We start from the raw sequence: 13969 nt of genomic DNA, 5'->3' as shown, positions 1-13969 counted from the left end.
CGGGAAGAGCGCCACGTACCTCCCGTGGCGGCCAGAGAGTCGTGGTATCGAAACCGGGCGCCGCCTAACTATTTCTTTTTATAGTGGACTCAAGTTTTCATTAGTTTTCAGTTCGATCGCGGCGTTGCGGGAGCAGAATGAGGGGAGCGGAAAGCGCGCGTGCGTCATTTATACCGCGGAGCTACAGTGGCGCCCCCATCGGAGTATGCAGCGGCTACCGTCGCATCTCTAACCCTAAGCTGCTTCGCATTATCGCGAGCGGAGCCGTAGGTGTTGCCAATCCCGGAGAGGAGAGGAGCTTCGGAGAGGAGAGGAGGAATGTCTCGCGTACTACTCGGGGTTCCCCTACGGGAAGATGACGACGGTGGTTGAACCCGAAGCAATCTCGAGACGGATTCTTTGGTTGGCCAGTCCCTAGGGGCATCCTGCCACAATCATCATCAGCGGTGCCTGGCCAGGCATGCGCAGTGGGTGTGCGGACGGCGGACAACGGCAACGAGGGAGGGAGGAACTCAGCCCCGAGCATGAGATGCTTCACATCTAATACATGCCGTCACCGCGTTAAGCCCGTGCTCACACGCATTGACAGATGACCCATATCCGCACGGATCCCTGACGAAAAATGGCAACACTAGTAAATTTCATGAGAAATGGAGGGTGACCCAAACCAGTCCAACACCGACATGTATACATGTGGTCATTCACGTGGGGCATTTTATACATGCAAGATATATGTGCACACGCCGGGCCCTTTTATTATACGTGATGAAGCGACAATTTTAAGGACGCACCTGTGCTTTCAGAAACGTTATAATTGCACAGCTGTAGGTCAACATGTGTCATTTCAGGCCTATACAAGTATATCACCTTCGGATAGAAGCGCATGCCTAATTTGTTTCAAAAGATTGTGTATGATTGCTAACATTAACAAAACGTACCAAAATTCCGCACCGTCGTCGCTTGCTGTGTGCAGGAGCTGTCTCGAAGGTTCTGTTACTGATGTGGAAGGCCAGGAATGTTTTCTGTGCACGCGCCCTCGTACCTGTAAGAACACAAGCATACTTAAATCTGGGTGTATCTTTCGTGCAGTCAACGTAAATAAACGGAACCATACAACACCACTGAACATTGGGCAGCAATACATCAACATCCATTCCTACATTTTCTGAGCATTGCATAACTATAAAACATAGAATAAGCGAAAGTTTGAATTTCGAGCCAAGGCAGTGCCTAGAGCCAAGTGACAACCGAGCATATAAAGGGAACATGGGCCAACATACGCTGCCTTAGATAAACATTTCGGAAGTTATCGCAGTCCATTTTCCTCACATCCATAATCTGCCGTCCAGAAGGAGCTCTGCGCTTTCGACAATAACAATACTAAAGTACCTCCTACTGTTCAACGAATGTTACGACCATCACCAATATTCCAAATGGGCTCTACATTCAATGAGGACTTGTTCCAGAACTGCCGATGGTTCTTGTGGACACATGGTACATTCAGAGGATATTTTGTTCTTTATAGCACCACAAAATGACGTCACTGTGCGTAGCGTTCCCCACCAAGAAATAACTCCAGGACAGGAATGTTCCTGTAAAAAATTGGTAGTGGCTTAGCTCGGCTATGCCAGGATATACGTAGCGTGACCTAAGGTTCAGCTGGTAATTCTTAGCTTTCCTGGTTGTGTAGGATTAGCTTGATTATCATGTTTACTGCTGCTTCAACGACACACACACACACACGGTATATCCATTATGTGACACATATATATTTATCAAGCGCCTTCGGCGCAGCGTCACCAATTGCCGCAGAGCTAAGCTGGTTCCACACTCGCACGCCGGTGTTGCTGCGACGCACGAGCCTTCGGTACCACACCCAGTCATACCTCGCATGATCATCAATTTTGGCGTGACCCCTGGAGAGCCGTGCTGCGCATGCGCGAGAAGAAGTGACATCACACGGCTCACAGAAGGTTGCTCGCTGCCCGGAGTCTCTCACACACCCGACGCGCCCAGCGTCTTCGTCGACCTCCATTCCGCACGTGGCGGCCCGGTCCACTTGATGATCATGCGAGGGGAGGCCGGGTGTGCAACCAATGGGTCGCACGTCGCAGCAACACTGGCGTGCGCCTGTGAAACCAGCTTAGCTCTGCGGCGACTGGTGACGCCGCGCCGGAGCCGCTTGATAAATATACATGTGTCACATAATGCGTATACTGTACCGCGTGGTATTTCATTGACGCTGCAGTAAGCATGATAATCAAGCTATTCCTAGACAACCAGGAAAGCTAAGAATAACCAGCTGAACCTTAGCTCACGCTACGTATATCCTGGCGTAGCCGAGCTAAGACACTGCTTTTTTTTTGCTGAAGTCACTGCGGGAACCGGTGACTCGGCGGTCACCGCCAGGCAAGCGCTCACGAGCATTGGACATTTTCTCCCTCCGCGGTGTTCTTGCCAGCTTTTTTTTTGTTGTTGTTGTTTTTGTATGGCCACTGAGCATGCCAAGGACGCTGGGCGGTCACCGCAGGAAACGCGTTCAAGAGCGCTCGACATTTTCTTGGTATTTTTTTTTCCTGTAACGGTGAACTTACGGCTTGTAGAACAGCTCGGCTGTTAAAATTTCCCCCCTGAGAAAATTTCCAGATATGCATGTAAAAGGTAGACTGAGTTCTATTGTCAGCTCTATAAAACAATTCAGTGTTCCTCCCGACACCGTTCATATAATGCACGTGCTAAAAAGTGATGAGAAAAAACGCTCCAAGGTCACATCTTATGGAGCTTTCGTTGCAAAGGCAGGCCAACAAAAAAAAGGCATCTCAATAACACAGTACCAGTTGTAGAGGAGTGAGAACTTCTCTCAAGAGCTATCAAAATCGCATCATGCAACACCTGGCATAGCGTATACAATAGAAAACGTTACCCGACGAAGGCGGAGCAATACAGCGTGGAGTTAAGTGCAGTGTTGATTTCTTGATATAAAAAAGGGCCATTTCGAAGAACGCTTTACGGTTCCATAAAGCGCAAATAAAGTGTACTTCTCTAAGGAATACAAAGCGCTATTTTTCGTCTTTTATTGTTTCGGTTCTTGCGAACTGGGGATCGGAACGCGGAATAAGGGCTGCTTGGAACCCGATGTTGTATTTTGAACTTTCTCTTCCAGGCTTCGAAAAGACGGCGCTGGTGTTATAATTTACCGCGCCTTAAAATTTTCGAATTACAATAAAATGTAATGCAATTGCTCAATCCTTCGCGACACAAATTTCTCTCTGCTGTCTATGCACTGTGCAACTCACTCAGAATATAAAATCATAGAAAACGCAAGCGAAAATTCGATAAAGAGGAAGAATTGAGCTTAACACTTCAAGTCCGGATTTATTATATTCACTGCAAAAAAATTCTATACTCTCAGGTTTTGCACTTTTAGGTGTCAAGAGGTAGGAAAAAAGGTTCCGCCTCTCTGGAATAGTTATTATGCAAATGGTGTTGCGTCCTATGATATGGAGACGCCGTGAGTCAAGCCTGCTTTTCCGAGTAAAAAATAATAACTGAGCCAATTTACAACAAGGAGGTAAAGTAATATTTATTTCACATAAAATAGGTCTTTTATGTGAAATGATTCACGCCGCCGTAGAGAGACCTTAGGACGGCAACTCATAAAATCTGGCGGTGTCCATTTTGAAACTATGTTAATGAGTTCTGTTCCACCCTTTCACATCAGATGGCACAACATTTTCTTTCGTAGGTTTCCAACATTAGCCGCATCGCTCTGCACCATGAACTCTTTTTGCTTTAATGAGAAAAAACGACGAAGAAAATCAAGTTTCCATATGGAGACACGGTGACTAAAAGGCTTAAACGCAGCGGAGAGGAAGTGCGTTGCAAGTCAGTGACAGAATATCATCGTCGAGCTTACCCACGGCGATCTAAGGTCACCCGTGTAAATGACAAAATACAGCGGCAAGTACGGCTTCCTAGACGAGTTCACCTCTGTCCGGAAACTTGGGGCACGGATTGCTCCCCCGACGTAATCTTCATTTATTCGGAGAAGAGCGAAAGTTTGCTTTGCTGGCCTGGACTGTTTGCCGGCCCCGTTTTGAAGTATCCGCCTCAAAAAGCGACATTGCAGATCAAGGAGAATAAAAGGATAAGCGAGAGGAGACGACGCCCCAATGCGAGGATCCACCATCAAACGTTACAACGTCTCAAGTTCATGCGATAGATCCGGGCCTTGTCTTTTAAAATTTTAAATGTGCCGCCTTCGGCAGAGCGCTTGTTACCGCTACAACTGTGTCCATGCCAAGAGAGAAAAGTGAGCGAGAAAAGCGGCTCCGGTCTTGAAAGGAACAACTGCGCCCCAGATGTGGCGAAAAGAGCTGCGGTCATTCGACGCGTTCGTTCCTCTTCAAAACGAGAGAACGCACGGGGCCATCATTTAGATTAAATTCTTTCTGATACTATCACTTCTTTTAGTTCCGTTTCCCATTTTTACCAGCACAAGCAGCTTTGAGGATTATCTTCCTCCAGCTAAAGAAGCCGCCGCCAGGAAATTTTGCCGTTTAGTGCATTGTGCTAGTGTATCAAGCTTGTGGAGGCCATTAAAACACCTCTGGTTATTTAAAATGTATTTAGATTGATCTTTCAAGAGGAAACAGCCCGCCCTAAAGTATCACGCCATGGAAAGGCAACATGCCGCCTTTTCATCAATCATTCTTATTTACTAATTCATTTCGTTTTTGAAGGTTGAGGTGCCCAAATAGCATTTTTATGAGGCAGGATATCTCAACAGAGTTTTTGCTTCTGCTGACATTTTCATTAAAAATTCATTCTCTTGTAATATAACCGTGAGATATCGATAAAGTCAACATTGTCAGACTTCTCGAGTTCCCAATCGTTGCTGGCTAATAAAAAAGTGCGTGGACGTCTGTATCCGTTGCTGTTAGGCTTCCCGTAAAATGTACCGGATGTCCACTCGAAGAACTGATGGCGTCATCGAGCCATCGATGACAATAGCAACTTTTTTCGGTGTAGTGGATGCGAAAACGAGCGGTCTCACTTGTGTTACAGACGATTTTACTGTAACATTCCCATTAAGAGAAGCCTCAGGATAATACAGTTATAGTTAAGTACTAACAAAAGTAACTAAAATATACTATACTAGTCTCCTATTGGTTTGTTGGCGGAAGGCCCTGCGATAGCTGCCTTAATATATAGTGTTAACTTTTGCTCCGCTAAGTTTTTAGAAAATCAAGCACTATAACTGTCCTTAAACGAACAATTAGTGTTGCAGCAATTTACTATTCTTGCTGAAGAAGATAAATCGCGATTGCAAATGCCTGCTATGACAATAATGCATTTCTGCGAACAGTAAAGAGAAAAAAAACTCAAGTAACGCCATGCTCTTCTTCACGGCTAACCTTCGTGGGACAGTACTTAAAAATTTCGGTAGTCTGAGCGAGAATAACGATTGCTTTTAAGAGCGAATGCTCTTTATAAGCGACCCCAAACCATCCACCGCCGGCGTCGGCGGCGGCGTCCGCAGTGCTCTTTAAAGAAAAAACAGCATCCGGCGCCAGGTTTCGATCCGAGGAATTTGCGGGCCGCAGCGCGACGCGCTACCGACCAAGCCACAGACGCGACGGTGATATCAGTGTTAGACGCGCATTATATCTTTAACGCATTCAAACTACGTCGTCAGCGGCGTGCGTTGGCGACTCAGCGGCGTTATAGCGGCTTGATAACTGCGTGGTGTACACGTGATACTACAAACCCAATGGAAGAGATGGAAGAGAAGGCGGCGAGGGGGTGGGCTGCGGGGGCCGAGCGCAAGCGCCGCAAGCGGGCCGACAACCGTGCATTCGCACTTTCACATTCTCCCCCTCGGGGAAATGCGGGGGAATTTTTTTGAGTAACTTCATCAAAGAAAGATTAGGCTTCCCGTCCGCGCTGTTTCCACGCTAAGCAGCTTTTCGTCGTAAAGCTGCTCGGTAGCTTTGCGTACTTTTTACTTTCAGTCAAGGAATGCATTCAAGCGAAGTAGTTTAGTGACGCGAACGTTTTGTATAACCCACAGCTTCATTCCTGTTTCATTCACAGCTTTTGTATAACCCACAGCTTCATTCCGTAAAACCCCCCAAAAACCGGTTAGGTTTTGCGCGAGTCTCTTGGAAAACGGAGAGGCGAAGAACTCAGTGTGGGGTTTTTACGTGCGGAGTACCTTAGGACCGCACAATGCCCGTCCGCGTCCGTGGGTATAGCATTTACAATCGCCAAAAATCACACAGGCACCGGCAGGATTCGAGCCTGTGTCTCGTAGACCGTACATAGTTAGTGTCAGTCATCTTGCCCATTGGGCTAGGACTGCAAGTTATTACCGAACAGTCAAACGGCTTACTCTCTCGCCTGTAACGGTGCGGAGTACCTTAGGACCTCCCAATGTCCGTCCGCGTCCATCCGTGCGCACACCACCATCAAGCGAAATTCGATTTGAGCCGTGAGTTGCAGTTTCATTTGAGCAATAATCAAGATGCAACTCACGGTCCAAATCGAATGACGGTCGGGGCGCCAATCGGATGTCACTCGGGGCGCAACTTGGATGTCATTGCGAGTCCCCGTACTCCGCACCTTAGCCATCATCTGTGGAGTGGAGATGCTGCCATTTTTTGCTCGAATGATCATTGCCGCTGGCTGCAGCTGCTTCTGCTATGCAGAGTTGTTCACTGATCGATTTGGTAACGCGTAGACATACTCACCCCCCCCCCCCCCCCAAAGGAAATTATAAAAAAGTGAAAATAATGCTAAAACTGAAGAAAGAAACGATGTACGAGTGGATTGACTCAGCACGCATGATGTGCTTTCCTTAAGACCTTCGTCCGAATCTTTCACCGACCTTCGGTTTAATCCTGAGCGCTTAAATTTATTTTCAATAGAACTCCACAGAACTTTAACATTGTCAAGAAACTAGTGGGAGATGGAGGTTCTACTTTAGTCAGACCCTAAATTATTGCTTTGTTTATTTCGGGTACATTCAGCGAAAAATTTTGATATTCAGGGAAATTCGTTGGAACCAGCCCAAACCAAAACTGATTATATGCAACGTTACATAGGCTTCCGTCCATATGCGCCGGAAATTAAGCTTTTTTTGGCTTGCAAGTCTTGGCTACATTCCCTCCATCAGTCTTGTGAGATGACGCTTTACTCTACAGCTTATTAAGGCGACCGCTTTAAGTGCCCCATTGTGCGAAAAACCGGCGTTGTTGTCGTTGTTGCCGATCTCTGGCTGAGAAAGTGACCAGCGCTAAAAAGAGTCAAAACAAACACATTTGTGTCCGTAGAAGAATTGAACCGGGGTCTACAAAGTAAGAGCCGAGTGGATTACGAACCCGCTACCTCGGCACGTTGCCAGCAGTGAACAAGAGTTGGCGTAATGCGCGTGGCGCTGGCGTTGTACCGCGGGGCAGGTTTACGTGACGGCGCGTGAGTGGGAGAGGTGCACGCCCGCCATGGATAACTTTGATTCTAGAAGGGCGGTAGCGTGAGACGGTGCCGGTCTGCCTGTCGAAGTATTGCGTGCCGAAAGACGAAAAAAATAAAAGCCGTTCTGCTCAACGTGAAAGCAGTCGGAAGTGCAGAGCAGTGATTCGCCATAATGGGCTGTAGCGCCGTTATCAGCTCACTGCTACCAACCATCACGCCCTTCCCCACCCTCTCTCACACCTGTCTTGATGAATAGAACGGTGGTTTATCCAATGCAATTCAAATTTCCCTCCTTTGCAGTGCTCACGAGCTCCCTACATAAAACAGCGCCAGCGGGAGTTTTGTTCTTTTTCTGCTTGCTTTTAATATACAACGTGCCGGCACCACCTGCGCCTTAGTGCGCAGTCTGAAACGCGCCATTTTTTTTTTGTTCCCGTCGTAAAGTTTTCTTCGCTTACTATCGAAAATCAACCCAAAGAACGTTCCTTACTACGTGATTGCGGGCGCTGCCGCTAATCACGCATATTTTGCCTTGAATGTCCCTGCAATTTTCTTTGCTCTAAACAAGGAGATACAAGACAAGCGGCAGTGGTTTACGAGTTTTGGACGGTTATGACTATATAAACCGCTTGGTTTGCGAAGCTTCTGTGGGACTCCGCTACGACAGTACGCCGGGCTCTACATGTGTCTGCTATGTCGCTGCGTCGCTGATAATGGCAGTCGCTTGACATCTTAGAGCGTTACGCGTTACAGCGAGCTACGACCACAAGGCGAACCCCTAAAGTGATCTGCACTTAAAACACGAAAGTGACGAAATAAACACAGACATGATGTAGCAGTAAATAGGTTTTTTCTTAAGCACCGCTAGCCCTTAGCTTTCAAAGAACGCAGGAAGACTTAAGCGCCCTGAGGGATTTTTTTACAATCAAAGCCCTGCCTGCAGGAGTTAGCCTGCACGAGCACGATCAAATAGCAGTATTTGCTTAGCGGCGTGTCCTCTTGCCTGCGTACAACGAGCGCGTCCTTCTGTTCTTGTAACAGTTCTCTATCTGTGCAGTCAACATGGGCTATAGATATATCAGGATAAAACACGGCCGGGCAAAGAAACGGTCTCAACTAAAATCCTGGACTGAATGTGGGACATTCTAAGGCAAGGCACCGTCCTTAGTGCAACGGTAAGTGCAGCAGGATTTCAGGTAACACAACGCCCAACGCATCGGGCCTCATCAATATGTAGGGAAGCTTCGAATAGGTTGACAACACCGGGGTCAAAATTGTTGCAGCGCTTGACTTACCGCGACAGTTTGCTGGAATATTTGCATATATTATGGTTACTTATTGGATGACAAAGAGATAATGCTTTAATATCTCCATTGCATGGCTTAAATCATAGGTCATAGTTCAGTGCGTTGAGGGGTGCCGTCGGTCGTGGCTGCATGACCAGCCGTATATGATTCACTGTGGACATCCTTCCCCACACCCAATTGTTCATTTTATTCCCGGCCAGATAGCAAGTGGTTCAAATATGTTTTACAACTATGCGGATCACCAAAATAAATATATAAGAGAAAACTGAAGGAGAGAAATGCACTTTGTCTGCATTAGTGCGAATGACATACGAGCGCTGAAGGAGGCGTTGAGATCACCCCCAACCACTGGACGCCTCAACGCCGGGAGCACGCGAGATGTTCTGAGGACCAGGGAGGGAGTTCAGCGGAGGCAGAATTATGGATGCAAGGAAAGGAAGGCATCAAAGGGCAAGGTGGAACTTTGGAGGCCTCGCAGTTTTTGACAAGGCTGTCTGTCATGAGCCTCTTTAAAGAAACTTTTGAACACTTCTTAAAACTTTTTTTTTTAATTTTAAATGGCTCCAGAACGTAGTCAACCAACACATCCAGTACTTAGATTAGGTGGTAGCAAAACACCTCAGACAGAAATTACTGCCGTCTGCCCATCAGATAACTTCAAAGCTTGCTCAGAAGATTTTTCTCTCTTTCCCAGTCTCGGCGTTTTTCGACCGCTGGAATCACGTCGTTGGAGCGGTGTGGCGGCTATTGGCCGGCTTTCCTTCACTTCCAGCAGTGAACGCATTCTATAGTCACTTTAAAAAGAAAGTCACAAATCAAAGCAGAAAAGGAAGGAGCATCTGCTGCGGCGAGCAAATCACGGTGTGTGCCGCTCCATGCTTTATAATTGTATCTTTCACAGTGCATCCAGACGCGAAGGAAAAATTAAAAGCGTTTATCGGAAAAGTTACTGAGTTTCTTCAACATTGGGTCGTTGGATTTTGTGACTATTTAGAATTCTTTAAAAGAACAGCCTCGAATCTTGCGTGTATCACGCTCGCTCGAGGCACAAAGCCATGGTGGAACGAAATGCCCCATTACCTCTACTTTCCCTTATTTCTTTCTCTCTCTCTTTCTCTCTCTATATATATATATATATATTGTTGCTAATAATTTGGTTTGCAAGGCAATGTCCTTCAGCACTGAGAAAGATACCTTTGGAAACCAACACGCAACTTATTTCGGGTGTTATTTCGCAAAACACTCCTGTCAATCCATTCCCAAAACAATGATATATAACTTTTTTTGCAATTTCCGTGTTCATTTTATGTGTCCAGGGAAAGCAAAATTCATTTGCTTTCCCTCAACCCATCAAGATAGCCAAGCTTTGCAACGCACCGCATTAAACATGCTCTACATCCGGTGTCTATAGTGTCCAAGACAGCGGCGCGCTCGCAGTGAAACGATGTAACGGCCTATTCGTGTGTGTGCCGTGTCTCCTTGCGCACTGCCGATGCCATCGATCCAGCGGATGTTTTATGCAAGCAGGTCGAAACATCATTTGTACGTACAACCCTCCGGGGCAGGAGACTAGCGAGTACCATCCGTTATCCGCGGGTGATTCCACTCGAACAGATTACGGGTCATCAGCGGTCGCTTGCGCTTAAGCTATAGGCTGCGGTCGTTCCGGTCGCATTCAAAACAATTCTCTGTCTGGCTTCGCGTGTGTGTCGGTCTTTTTTGGTAGCCGGTAACCCCTCTATCACCTGTCCTCCTGATAGAGGGATTATGATGGAGGGATTACCGGCTCCAAAAAAAAAAAAAAAAAAAGACCACCGTATGCTACGAGCTCGAATTATGCTAGATTTCCGGAGGGACCGTAACAAGCTAGTACGAAAGAAGCCTATTAATGAGCTAACAGTAAGACGTAAAGTTGAATTCAGGATCGCGCTACAGAACCGATATTCAGCTCGTACTGAGGAAGCAGTGTTTACGACACAGGAAGCCAGAGGCAATCTTACACGCATTATCATGGAGTGCGCAGTAGAGGTCGGGGGCACGATGGCTAGACAGGATGCTGGTAAACTTTCTCAGGGGTCGAAGATCTAATTAGGAAACGACAAACTATGACAATCTACACCCCAACTAACAGAATAGAACTAGCGGAGCTTTCGAAGGTAATCAAAAAACGTAAGACAGCTTACATACGGAAGTATAATATGGAGAGAATCGAATATGCTTTAAAGAACGGAGGCCGCCTGAAAGCAGTGAAGAGGTGTCTAGGCTTGGGCAAAAGTCAAATGTATGCACCTAAAGACAAGCAAGGCAATGTAATCACAAATAGGGATAAAGTAGTCATAGTAGCCGAGGAATTCTATAAAGATCTGTACAATAGCAATCCAGGATAATGCCGAACGAGAAAGTAGTTCAGAGGAGATAGACATCCCACCAGTAACGACCGAAGAAGTAAGGAAGGCTTTGAAAGAAATGAAAGGGGGAAAGCACCTGGTGAGGATCAGATAACAGCAGCCTCTTGAAAGATGGCGGAGAAATTGTACTTGAAAAACTGGCAAACCTGTATAAGCAATGCCCAATGACCGCAAGTGTACTGGAATCTTGGAAGAACGCGAACATCATCCTAATCCAAAGAAAGGTGACATGAAGGACTTGAAAAATTACAGGCCGATAAGCTTACTGTCAGTCGTCTACAAGGTACTTACCAAGGTATTAGCTAACCGAATTTCTGCCCCCTTAAATTTCAGTCAACCTAAAGAACAAGCAGGGTTCCGTGAAGACTATTCAACAATGGACCCCATTCACACAATCATTGAGGTGATAGAGAAGTGCGCGGAGTATATGAAACCCCTGTATATAGCCTTCATAGATGATGAGAAATCATTTGACTCGGTCGAAACCTCAGCAGTCATTCAGGCATTACGGAGCCAGGGTGTAGATGAGCATTATGTAAGAATACTAGAGGATATCTACAATGGATGCACAGCTACCACCATCCTCCATAATGAGAGCAGTAAAATACCTATAAGGAAGGGCGTCAGACAAGGAAACACGACATCTTCAATGTTATTCACAGCATGTTTACAAGAAATATTCAGAACATTGGATTAGGAACAGGTAGGAGTAGGGGTTAATGAAGAAAACCTCGGTAACCCCAGATTTTCTGACGACGTAGCCTTGCAAAGTAACTCGGGGGACGAATTGCAGAGCATGCTTACCGCACTGGACAAACGCAATAGAACCGTGGGCTTGAAAATTATTATGCAGAAATCTAAAGGAATTATCAATAACCTCGGGACAGCACAGCGGTTTCAGGTAGGTGGCAAGGCAGAGGAAATGTTAAGAGAATACATCTCCCTAGGCCAAGTTGTGACCCCGCATCCCAACCATGAGGCCGAGATGATTAGAAGGATAAGAATGGGGTGGAGTGCATTCGGCAGGCATTCTCAGATAATGACTACCATTGTCCCTGTAGAAGAAAGTGTATGACAGCTGCGTCTCACCGGTACTCACTTACTGGGCAGATACTTGGAGGCTCACTAAGAGGGTTCAACTTAAATCGAGGATGACTCAGCGAGCAATGGAACGGAAGATGATAGGTGTAACGTTAAAGGACAAGAAGAAAGAGGAGTGGGTCAGGGAACAAACGCGTGTTAAGGACATATTAGCAGAAATTAAGGAGAATAAATGGACGTGGGCAGGTCATGTAATGCGAAGGCAAGATAACCGTTGGTCATTAAGGGTCAGGGGGCGGCAAAAAGTTAGATGGGCAAATGAGATCAAGAAGTTTGCGGGGATAAATTGCTTGCAGTTTAGCACAGGACCGGCATAATTGGGCATTAATGGGAGAGGCCTTTGCCCTGCAATGGGCGTAGATAGGCTGATGATGATGAATTCCTCTATAAATTTATACTTTATTTTATTAAACTAAGTTGCATCTATAGAACGCTTCATAGTCGCGTCTTTGCGCTCGTGGCCTGTTACATGAAAGCGTCGAGTCGCAGTCCTAGGAAGAGTAACTTGAAATTCTGGCGCGTACCACTTTGAGCGGAAAGCCTCTCAAGAGCTTGAAAAAGCGGCGTTGACCGGCTCAGAAAATTGCCCCGGATAAAAAAGTAAGTCACTTGGAAGAATCTCGGATATGGTGCAAAAGTGGGTATGTGGATGAATTTCGATAAAATAAATAAATTGGGTCAGTATGAAAATTGAACATACGTCTCCAGGTGGGACCCGAGTGCGTTGCCACTGCGCTGCACAGCGTGGGGTCAGCGGGGGTAAAAAAATGTTAGCGTGCGTGCAGTCATGACGTATAGCGTTTTAGAAGTGAACGTGATGGCCCCTGAGTAGAACACGTGCACCACAGGCACGGGGAACTCTGATTCCGGAAAAACGAAGTGTCGCCAGTCTGCCTGTCAAAATGTTTCTCGCCAAAGGACCAAAAAACGAAAGCGAAGAAAGAGGCGTTGACACGGTGTAGCAAGAAAGATGTCCCATTTCTTTAGCCTTCGAACTACGTAGGCCAAAATGTCAAAATGCCTGAGCTATGCTACGTAAGCCACAATGTCACAAAGTCACAATGATTTAGCCTTCAAACTACGTAAGCATACTAAGTTCCCCGAGAAAATTTTTAAAGCCCCTTTAAGTTGGCTGCACCAGCGCGATATGCCATCCGCACTCAGACTGTCGTTGAGGAACTGTTAAAAGTACACTCGTAAATTACTCCACGCATCACGGCCAGAACAATGTTTCCAAGACGCGCCACAAACACCACCTCCGACCTACGTTTGTCTGCAGGAACGTGGAACTATTATCACGGCGCCTCGATCACTATCTGCGGCGATCGGATTGTTTCCCTGACATGATTGATTGAATGTGAATTTTAACGCGCCGACGCTACACCTGGGCCATCAGGTGCGCCGTAGTAAAGAGCTCTGGGTTAATGCTGACCACATGGGAATCTTTACCGTACACTGAAACTTCGACATTAGGAAAGCTGACGCCGCGGCTGGGTTCGAACCCTCGTCTTTGGGCACAGCAGCAAAACGGCTTAGCGATTGAGCCTTGGAAGCGGGTAGGTACCTTGATTTTCCGAGCTACAAAAAGGCCTCGAAGAAATGACGACGTTGTTTAAAGTGAATTTGAGAAATATTCTCAACAAATACGACGACGCCGTACACAATCACACCATTCAA

The 13969-nt window shown here is 46.5% G+C and overlaps 1 long non-coding RNA gene across 1 annotated transcript in view; it reads right to left on the bottom strand.

The window, feature by feature from the left end:
- Positions 1-847: 847 nt before the first annotated feature.
- The window catches only part of LOC144173282 (uncharacterized), a 408786-nt gene continuing 395664 nt past the window's right edge, over positions 848-13969 (bottom strand). The window contains exon 4 of the long non-coding RNA XR_013323215.1: positions 848-1042. This is a non-coding gene — a long non-coding RNA (uncharacterized LOC144173282). The remainder of the gene's footprint in view (positions 1043-13969) is intronic.

This window comes from Haemaphysalis longicornis, unplaced genomic scaffold, assembly GCF_048455015.1.
Source record: "Haemaphysalis longicornis isolate Haplotype H1 unplaced genomic scaffold, Haemaphysalis longicornis Haplotype H1 scaffold_3, whole genome shotgun sequence".
Classification (NCBI taxonomy): domain Eukaryota; kingdom Metazoa; phylum Arthropoda; class Arachnida; order Ixodida; family Ixodidae; genus Haemaphysalis; species Haemaphysalis longicornis.
Note: the sequence above shows the minus strand (reverse complement) of the source record. Positions and strands in the feature narration are given on the sequence as shown.